This window comes from Trachypithecus francoisi, unplaced genomic scaffold (assembly GCF_009764315.1).
Source record: "Trachypithecus francoisi isolate TF-2019V2 unplaced genomic scaffold, Tfra_2.0 Lachesis_group5, whole genome shotgun sequence".
Lineage (NCBI taxonomy): Eukaryota > Metazoa > Chordata > Mammalia > Primates > Cercopithecidae > Trachypithecus > Trachypithecus francoisi.
Window position 1 is genome coordinate 89,704,595 of NW_022681470.1, and position 9,113 is coordinate 89,713,707.

The 9,113-nt window shown below is 39.2% G+C and overlaps 1 pseudogene; it reads right to left on the reverse strand.

Moving 5' to 3' along the window:
* Nucleotides 1–371: 371 nt before the first annotated feature.
* On the reverse strand, nucleotides 372–1,366 carry LOC117075355 (annotated as a pseudogene).
* Between the last annotated feature and the right edge of the window lie 7,747 nt (nucleotides 1,367–9,113).

Consider the following 9,113-nt stretch of genomic DNA (forward strand, 5'->3'; position numbering starts at 1 on the left):
GATACTATTTTATTTCAGGGGAATCCATCATTATTGACTATCCTTACCTTGCTGAGATGATTTTGTAGTTTTATTTTCTGTAGATTGCATTACAAAATGATACACATTGCTTTTTATTTTTTAAACACAGTATAATCACATTTAATATACTTTTAAGAAGTCCCTTTCTTCATCCTAGAAATTCGGATATTGTTTCCTAAAAGTCATGCCCATTCTCCTTGACCTCTCACATCCGTAGTTGAAAATGCCTGGACAAAACTTTGAAATATATGGAAACAAAGACTAAAATTTTGTAATAAATATACTAAAGCAAGACATGCACATCCCATTGCAGCATAGACTGCATGGGACAGAGTCTTAAGGTTGTTTAATGTAAGTGAGGACACACATTTCTATGAATAAATGTCTATTTATGTAGAGGAATAATGCATTAAGAAATGTTTCTGCCCATGCCCCTGTGTAGGGCATCCTTGACCTCCTTGTTCCTTAGGCTGTAAACAACAGGGTTCAGCAGGGGAGCGATGATGGCGTAGGTAACTGACAGAAGGAGGTCTTATTCTGTAGAGTTTTCTGACTTGGGCTTGAGGTAGGCAATGGAGGCACAGCCATAATGGACAATGACCACAGTGAGGTGGGAAGCACAAGTGGCAAAGGTCTTCTTCCGGCCCTCAGTTGAGGCAATCTTGAGGTTAGTGGAGATGATGAGGACATAGGAGATGAAGACCAGACCCATGGGGACCAGGATGACAAATAAACTGACAACAAAATTGATTATCTCATTGATAGTGGTATTAATACAGGAGAGTTTCATGGCAGGGAGGATGTCACAGAAGAAATGACCAACCACCCTGAGACAAAAAGGTCAGGTAAATATGGATGTTACCTGGACAGCTGCCATGGCCAGGCCAATGCTAAAGGCTCCACATACCAGCTGGACACACACCCTCATGCTCATGATGACCATGTATCTCGGGGGATTGCAGATGGCCACATAGTGGTCATAGCCCATCACTGTGAGCAAGAAGCAATTGTTGATGGCCAAGGTAACAAAGAAGAACACTTGGGTAGTACAACCTGCTAGAGAGATTGGCTGGGTCTGGGCTATGAGGCTCGAGAGCATCTGTGGAATGATGACCAGTGTGTACACTGTCTCTGAGCTAGCCAGCATGCCAGGAAGAAGTACATGAGGGTGTGGAGGTGACGGTCAAAGTGGATGATGGTCACGATGATGGCATTGTCAGCCACGGTTAATGTGTACATGATGAGAAAAACCACAAAGAGAGTGATCCGATGTTTGTAGAATCTGGAGAATCCCAGGAAAACAAACTCTGTTACCTCTGTGAAGTTCTTTCTTTGCATTCTTTAATTGCAATGTCTGAAAGCAATGCAAGAAGTCAATGTCAAGAAATTGTTATCATGACATGAATTCTAGAACAAGGATAGAGCAATGACTATAGAAAAACACTAAGAAAAAATGTCAATTTCTCTGCTTTGTAATCAGAAGCGTTCTAGTTCATGTTATATAGCTACTTCACCATCTTCTCCCTTTTCTGTTTGTGCTGTCCTCTTAATCTTCTAGCACTGCTGACACTGTTAAGCCTCTGGCCAAGGAATTGCCAATATGTGACACCACAGCCCATATCTTTTCAAAGTGCCATCATAAATGTGCTGTTTTGTAGCACATGGAGGAAGGCATTTTCCTTTACAATATGCATGGCACAGGGGTCCTATCCCATGTCATCCTGTGAAAATCCACACAGCTGAGACAACAAAATGGGGGTGAGAGAGTTGGACTTACTGAATTAGAACCATTGGTGGATAGCTTCTGGTGACAGTGTAGGGGAGCAGAATCAAGGTCAGTGAGAGCTGACCTTTGGGAACACTTCAGTGGGCGTGAAGATGAGGTACTCTGGGCCCAGCCTAGATGGTCTAGGGGAGGCAAACCTTCGGCAAAATTGATTTATTGTGAAGGTATTAACAGGAGCTTAAGGTTTGGAGACATGTAAACTAGAGAGAGAAGTGTAAGCTGTTGGAAAAAGAGAGGAGAACCAGCAACACAACAGAAAGTTGGACTTTGAATTAAAAAAGAAAAATAGCTGATTTCTTTTTGGCAAAGGGAATTCTAAGAATAAAGAGGTGAATAAAGAGAATAAAAATTTGATTTAAATTGTTTGCTGAACTATATTGTAATGTAAACTCCCTTGAGAGTCTCAAGAGCCTATGTTTAAAGCTTTTATATGTATAATTTTCAGTTAGTGGTAGTTAGGAAGTAAAGAGAAGTGGATGATGGCACAGTGCAGAAAAAGGTATCATGTGCAAGGAGTAAAATCCAGACTGAGGAAGAAAAATCACTAGCCTGTAATGACTAGAAGAAATACAAGGCCCTCTCCTGCCCTCCCATCCCCCTTACAAGCACAAACCACTAGCTTGTAATGACTAGAAGAAATACAAGGCCTTCTCCTGCCCTCCTATCCCCGTTACAAGCACACACAATATTTGCTAGAAATTTGGTGAGTGGGTCTGGGATTTCCATCACATATCAAATGATGATTTAAACCATTTTACTTAAATAACAAGTAACACTAACAGGCTGGGGGATTTTGCCACACTTAGGAAACTGCCACTAGGAATCTAGGAAACATTGTGGGTGTTTTAGAAAATAGTCCATCGTGGAAAATGAGGCAAATGTTTCGAGTAGAAGTGAGTGTGTTACTAAAATTAAAGGAATTTGCCTTAAAAGACCACTGAGATACGAGTTGGATAGGCAAAGATTAAAGAGAGTGACAGTGCAACTCCAAGCAGCTTTTTAGAAAGGATAGGATGGAGCTATCGCTATGTAAATTTAAATTAACTAAAATAAAAGAGAATTAAAAATTCAGTTAGTCACACTAGCCACATTTCAAGTGATAAAAAGCTACATGTGACTAGTGGCTACCATATTGGACAGCTCAGCTGTCAAACATTTTCTTTTGTTGGTAAAAGTTACGCTGGACTGTGCTGTTATAGTGTCCTACCATGAACAGACGTGTGGAATACGTTAAATAACGACCACAAAATGAGATATTTAGAAACAATACTATGATGTGCTGCCATATGGTTAGGAATATTTGCATGTGTGTGTGTGTGTGTTTGTGGATGTTCATAAATATTTGCATATGTGGGGGAAAAAGCCTGAAAGAATATGAACTTGATATTATCATGAATTAGTTATATTGTGCTGGGGGTGCTATAGGGAACTTTGACTTTTATCATTTCTACGGGGATGATAATGGCTCATTTTAAAATATTTTAAGCATAAAATTATGACTCATAAATAACTTGGAGAAGTCAAGGAGGATGACAACTGAAAACATATATTCAATTGATTAAGAAGGAGGCTACCAATGACCTTATTGGCCACAGCTCTAGTAGAGTCCTGGGCTGGAAAGCCTGATTATGTGGAGTAAAAAAAGAAGAATTTTGTTAATGTGTTAGATGAGAACAACAGATCTCTTGTGCCTTTTCCCTTTCCTAATGAGCCTATTGCAATGAATGACAAAATATAGTTAAGGCTATGCTGATCCAGAAAAACTATAGACGTATTTGGAGTAGGGAAGGAGGGAACATACAAAACTGAATTAAATCAGGAGGAGGAAAAATCTTCTGGTATCTTTAATTTAGGAGCTGGAAAGTGCTGCTTTCACCGTAAAGCAGTCACTGATTTGTTGTAAAAATGTTTCATGTAAATATAAATTTACTTTCTTGGAATAAGTTGTGAAGATATAGACAGGATGGCTAAGGATTCACTAGATGCAGGGAAACTGGGTCAGGTACATAAGCCCAGGAAAGGTAGTTTATTGCCTATGGTATACATTTGAATTGTATGGAATGGGCAACAAAATAATATCTTAAGATATTCATAAAACTTGGGAAACAAATGCAAAAATGAAAGGTCAGAGTAAGATTTGAGAGCAAGAATAGCCCCTTCAAACCAATGTTCTTTCCATGTTGTTTAGTATTTATTTGGAGGAAAGGTGTGTGGTGTGTCAGGGAAAGGTAAAGCCCTGCCATAGGGGAAGCTATCATTTCTCCTGCATGTGGAGCTCAGCTACAGGGCATCTCCCAACACTAGGCTTAGCTCAAACAAACAAATGAGCCCTACAGTGATTGGGCTTTGTCCTGCATAGAGTGCACTTAGTGGCCATCCACACCTCCTAGAGTAGGTGTCATTGTTCGCCCTGAGTTTTCCAAGTGTTCTTCCCAACCACATCACTCTCCCTGAAAGGAGTTCTATTATGTGTTTCACTTCATTTTGCTACCTATCCAACGATGTTTTGGAGTTCCTTTGTGATTAAGGGCAATTGCCTGGTTGTCTCATTTTTTAACCTGTCACTTTCTGAGGTGCAGAAGCAATCTAAAATTATTACTGTGAGAAATTATGGCTCAAATGTCAAATACACAACTGTTACTGTCCCTGGAAGTGAGGAAGGCCCTGGTGAGAGAGACAAGGAAGTCTGAGATACAGGAGGAAATCACATTGTTAGTTCTCCTTGGTCTTCTTGGAGCCTTACACATACAAAATCAGGCAGCAATGAGCACCAATGTTTAGCTTGGGAAGGGAGAAGAGGTCCCAGAGGGTACCATGGAGCCAGAAAAATGTGTGGAATGCGTGGGTTGGTCTCACCCGTGGAGGTTTGCCAGGGTGAGTTCTCAGTGGTTAGAATGTGTCTCAGTGAACTTAAGGGCTGTGTTACACCAGATGGCTACCCTCACCCCTCTCTCTCTCTCTTTTTTTCTACTTGTTGCTTTTTTTGAGTCTCCACCCAGCCAGAAGCGAGTGCAGCTGAGCACAGTAGCAGCAGCCCTTCTACCACCCAAATCTGGGCCTTCTCTGACTGAACCCTAAGGGTGTTTCTGTGGAGGGAACACACCAGCGGATAATCTCAAAAGCACAGTATAGAACAGAAAGAAGCTTTCAAAATGATTTATACATTCCGGAAGGATAAAAACCCTGTGGGAGAGTAAAAATACTGAAATGTGCTCATGCATCAAAATGTTAGTCATGAAGTCAATATTCCTACCAGAGGAAAAAGAAAAATAAAGTGGAGGGGAAAACACAATTTGAAAGTGTAAAGGAAATGCCATTTGCAAGGGGAAGAAATTATTACAACAGCCATGGATGCCCACAGATATTTTGATCTTTATAAGCAAAATTTGTTGCTGGAAACAGAATCTGTGTTAAAAAAATTAAAATATGCAGGTAGGCAAAACTTCTATAATTATGTTTTGTGTGTAAAGGAATTACACAGTTAAAAAAAAAAAATAGTCACCTGCCTTTTTGGTAGAGTTTCCATCCCCTCCCTTCCTTTCCCTTATTTTCCTTCCCTTTCCTTTCTTTTTTAAACAAAATAGATCTAAGGAGCCAGGGAAAGAGTCGTCAACATCTTAAGAAGCTGATAATCATGAGAGCTATTTGAATAAATAAGAGGATAATAACTTTTCTTTTGTCTAGAAGCCTTCTCAGACCTAAAAGTGTCCATCTACCTTCTGGAGTCTGTGGAATCTCTCTGTGTTCAGTTTTAGAATAATCGTGACTAATTTACAAAAGATCATTACAATTCTAGGAAATCTGATTATCATTTGTCTGGAAAAATAAATGACAGACTCTTGATGTCTTTAAAAGTTTAGCCTTATTTGATTCTCAGCCTTATTAGATTATTGGGTCACTTACATTTCACTGGACTCTGGCTGAAGCACAGGGTGACATTCACAGAGTCCCTTTGGCCCTTTTTGCTTTGGCTCTAGAAGAGCTGCCCCCTTACATTCTGTGATTAGAAAGAGACTCTCAGAGGAGACGTTCTTCTGTCTAGCTCTGGTCTCCTGCATCAATTTGTCAAGAGACTTACCATGTCTCCCATGGGTCTGCACAGAGTCAGAATCCAGAAATGAGCTGGAGGATCTCATTACAAGCAGATCACACTAGGAATATTGAGCAAGCTTTGGTCTCACATGGCCTGCTACTTATTTTTCTTCAGGGAAAAAAATAGCTCAACACAGTTGAAGACATGTTGTCACATGGCACCATCTTTTCTTCTTTTGAACCCCTGTTAATGTTTGGTCCTTGGTCAGTTACTATCAGTGAGAATGTGCTCATATAAAAGTAAGATATGGTGTCTCTCTTTGTATATAGAAATAGCTTACATCATTTCTCCTGCTAGCAGAGGCCATGCTTTGGTTAGGTTAGGTAAGAATTAGTTTTGGGGGTAGAAACGGAAAATGGAGCAAGAGTGCTCATTTTGATTTGTCAGAATATAAAAAGAAGTTAGGGCAGATGATTAAATTTGAGATCATCATCCTCCTCATCTTTATAGCTAACAATCACTGAGCACTTGCACTGGGACTGAGTGCCAGAACAGGGACTGAGTAGGTGTTTTGTATTCATTGTCAAACTGAATCGTCATAGGATCCCCATAAGGATACTGAGAGAAGCTGCTGCAACAGCTGGAACTCTAGATGAAGTATTTGTCTTTGGCATCTCACCCCAGGCACAGCTGTGTGAACCCCTCATAGATTATGGGCTTCAGTGAAATATGTCAATAATATTAGATTAGCTTTGCTTCTGGATCCTGTGGTTGTATGTGACATGATGCAGATGCCTTTACCAGTGCTCAAATCTCCCAGGTTAAACTCAGAAAAGTGGCCACAGCCAGATAAAAACAAGACAGAAAATTCTGGAATACAAATTGGAGTTAGTTTATATTATAATCAGCTATTTAGTCTTGACAAGACAAGGATTAAAGATAATTCAGGTCATGTTTCATTTTTTCTTCTGTCGTTTGAATGGTCTTGGACACCTATTCTTTCTAAACAATGGAAAGTCTCATGAATACCTAAAAAGTCTCTACATTGCATTCCAAATGTGACTATACATTGATCCTATCCAGTGCAGATAAAATATTTTTTAAAACTTCTACTTCAACTCAAGTCTTAGCTAAGGCATATCCCAAACTAAGAGGCCTCATTGCTTTAATCTCAGAGCTCCACCCAGAGTCTCCCACACAAAACTCACAGAAAACTACCTGCAAGCCTTCTCATCCAGGAAAATTATTTATGGACTTCTGTTAAAACCAGTCCTGAAGCTATGTGGCTAAATGCTCTTACCTGTTTTTCTACAGCCAAAAATAAGAATCAGATCTTTACTTGCATAAGATAGAGAGAGAGTCAAAAATTGCTTTTCTTATTAGAGATGACTCCTGGTTTTAGCAACTCATTGTACATCTTGTGTACTACTTGTTTCCTAGTATCTACCAGCCTTAGTGGCAAGTATGGGAAAGGGGGTGATTATCTCTGTAATTGTTAAATCACTACACAACTATGTTCCTGGATTGTTGCACCTCCAAATCCTTCCATTTTCTTTATAGATTCTGAATTATTCAAGTAGTTTGCTCTGTGACTTTTGCTGCTTTCATTGTTGTGACAACAACTATATCTGAGAAAAATGCCAAGATGACGTTACCAGAAATTCCATCTTTATTAATCCGTTCTCATGCTGCTATAAAGAACTGCCCAAGAGTGGATAATGTATAAAGGAAAGAGATTTAATTGACTCACAGTTCCACAGTGCTGGGGAGGCTTCAGGAAACTTACAATTATGGCAGAAAGGGAAGCAAACACATCCTTCTTCATATGGTGTCAGGAAGGAGGATCGTGGAGCAAGGGGGGAAAAGTCCCATATAAAACCATCAGATCTTGTGAGAACTCACTCAGTATTATGAGAACAGCATGAGGGTAGCCACCCCCATGATTCAATTAATTCCCACGGGGTCCCTCCCACAACACATGGGCAGTATGGGAACTACAATTTAATATGAGATTTTGGTCAGCCAGACCATATCACCATCTCTATTATAAATGATGTTAAAATGGACTCTCTTCAGTTTTGAATGAGCCATCAATATGATAGATATTAATAATAAAAATAATATATACAGATTCACTCAAATAAAAAGTTTATGAAGGAAATGATTAAGAACCATCTCTACAACTCTTCTATCTTTTGGCTAAAACAAGGTGCACAGAGAAGGCAGAATGTGGGCATAGGAAGGAACTTCTCCAAAGAACTTCTTTGCAGACAGCTGCTGTTTTGCTGTTGTTGCTTCTTTGAGGGAGTATTAGGTTATGCTATTTGTATCTTGAGAAGATTATTATTTTTTACTTCCTTACCAACCTCAAGCCTAGTGTGGGGGCTTCTGTGGAATCACTGAGGAAGCTTGAAATATCCCTCTTGCTATTGGGCAACTCAAAGGACTTGAGAAAGCTGCAACACTGTGTAAATAGGAAAGTGTTGTCTATATTAAGACCATCTGAGACTTCTAGAATTTATAGGGACAAGAGATGTATAAATGTTTCTTTTGGCTGAAGTACAGACAACATAGAAGAAAGAGCTTACATGTAGTCATTTTGGATTCTGTTCAAAAGAGCCATTTTAAGAGGCAGAGGGTTCACAAGAACAAGAAACCTGTCACAAATACTCTATCCTGAGATCTGTGCAAGTAGTTGCAAATGATCACCAAGAATAAATAATACCTTTAACTTAGGGGAAAGTGAGAGGGGGACTATGATATCAACCTGAGATAGAAGAAAGCCTAAACATGTGAGGGATGGATTACAATACAGGCTGATTATTTTCAGGAGAAACCCACATGTAGTTAACACAGACTTATTCGAATGTAAATTCCAAAATAGCAAGCACCATGATTGTTTTACTCAATATTATATTTTCAGTACCTGGCATTGCCTGGCGTATTTTTGAGAAGTTGCTTAATAAATAGTTGAATGAATGGATTATATCACTTGGAAGTACACTGGTTTCATTTCTAAAACTTGTTTTAGGTTCCTAGGCAAAGGGATTGTTAAATCAAAACACAATGTTAGTGAACATGATAGAAATATCTGATATGCAAGAATAGGCAGACCCTTCTAGTACTCATAGTACAAGTTTATGGAAAGGTGGTTAATGTTAAGAAAGCATAAAGCAAGCCTTAACTCATGAGCTGTCAATCAGAAATTAATAATTTCTCATATTGCTTAAATCCCTGTCTACCTAACAAACTCAATGTTCTAAATAAGTTCTA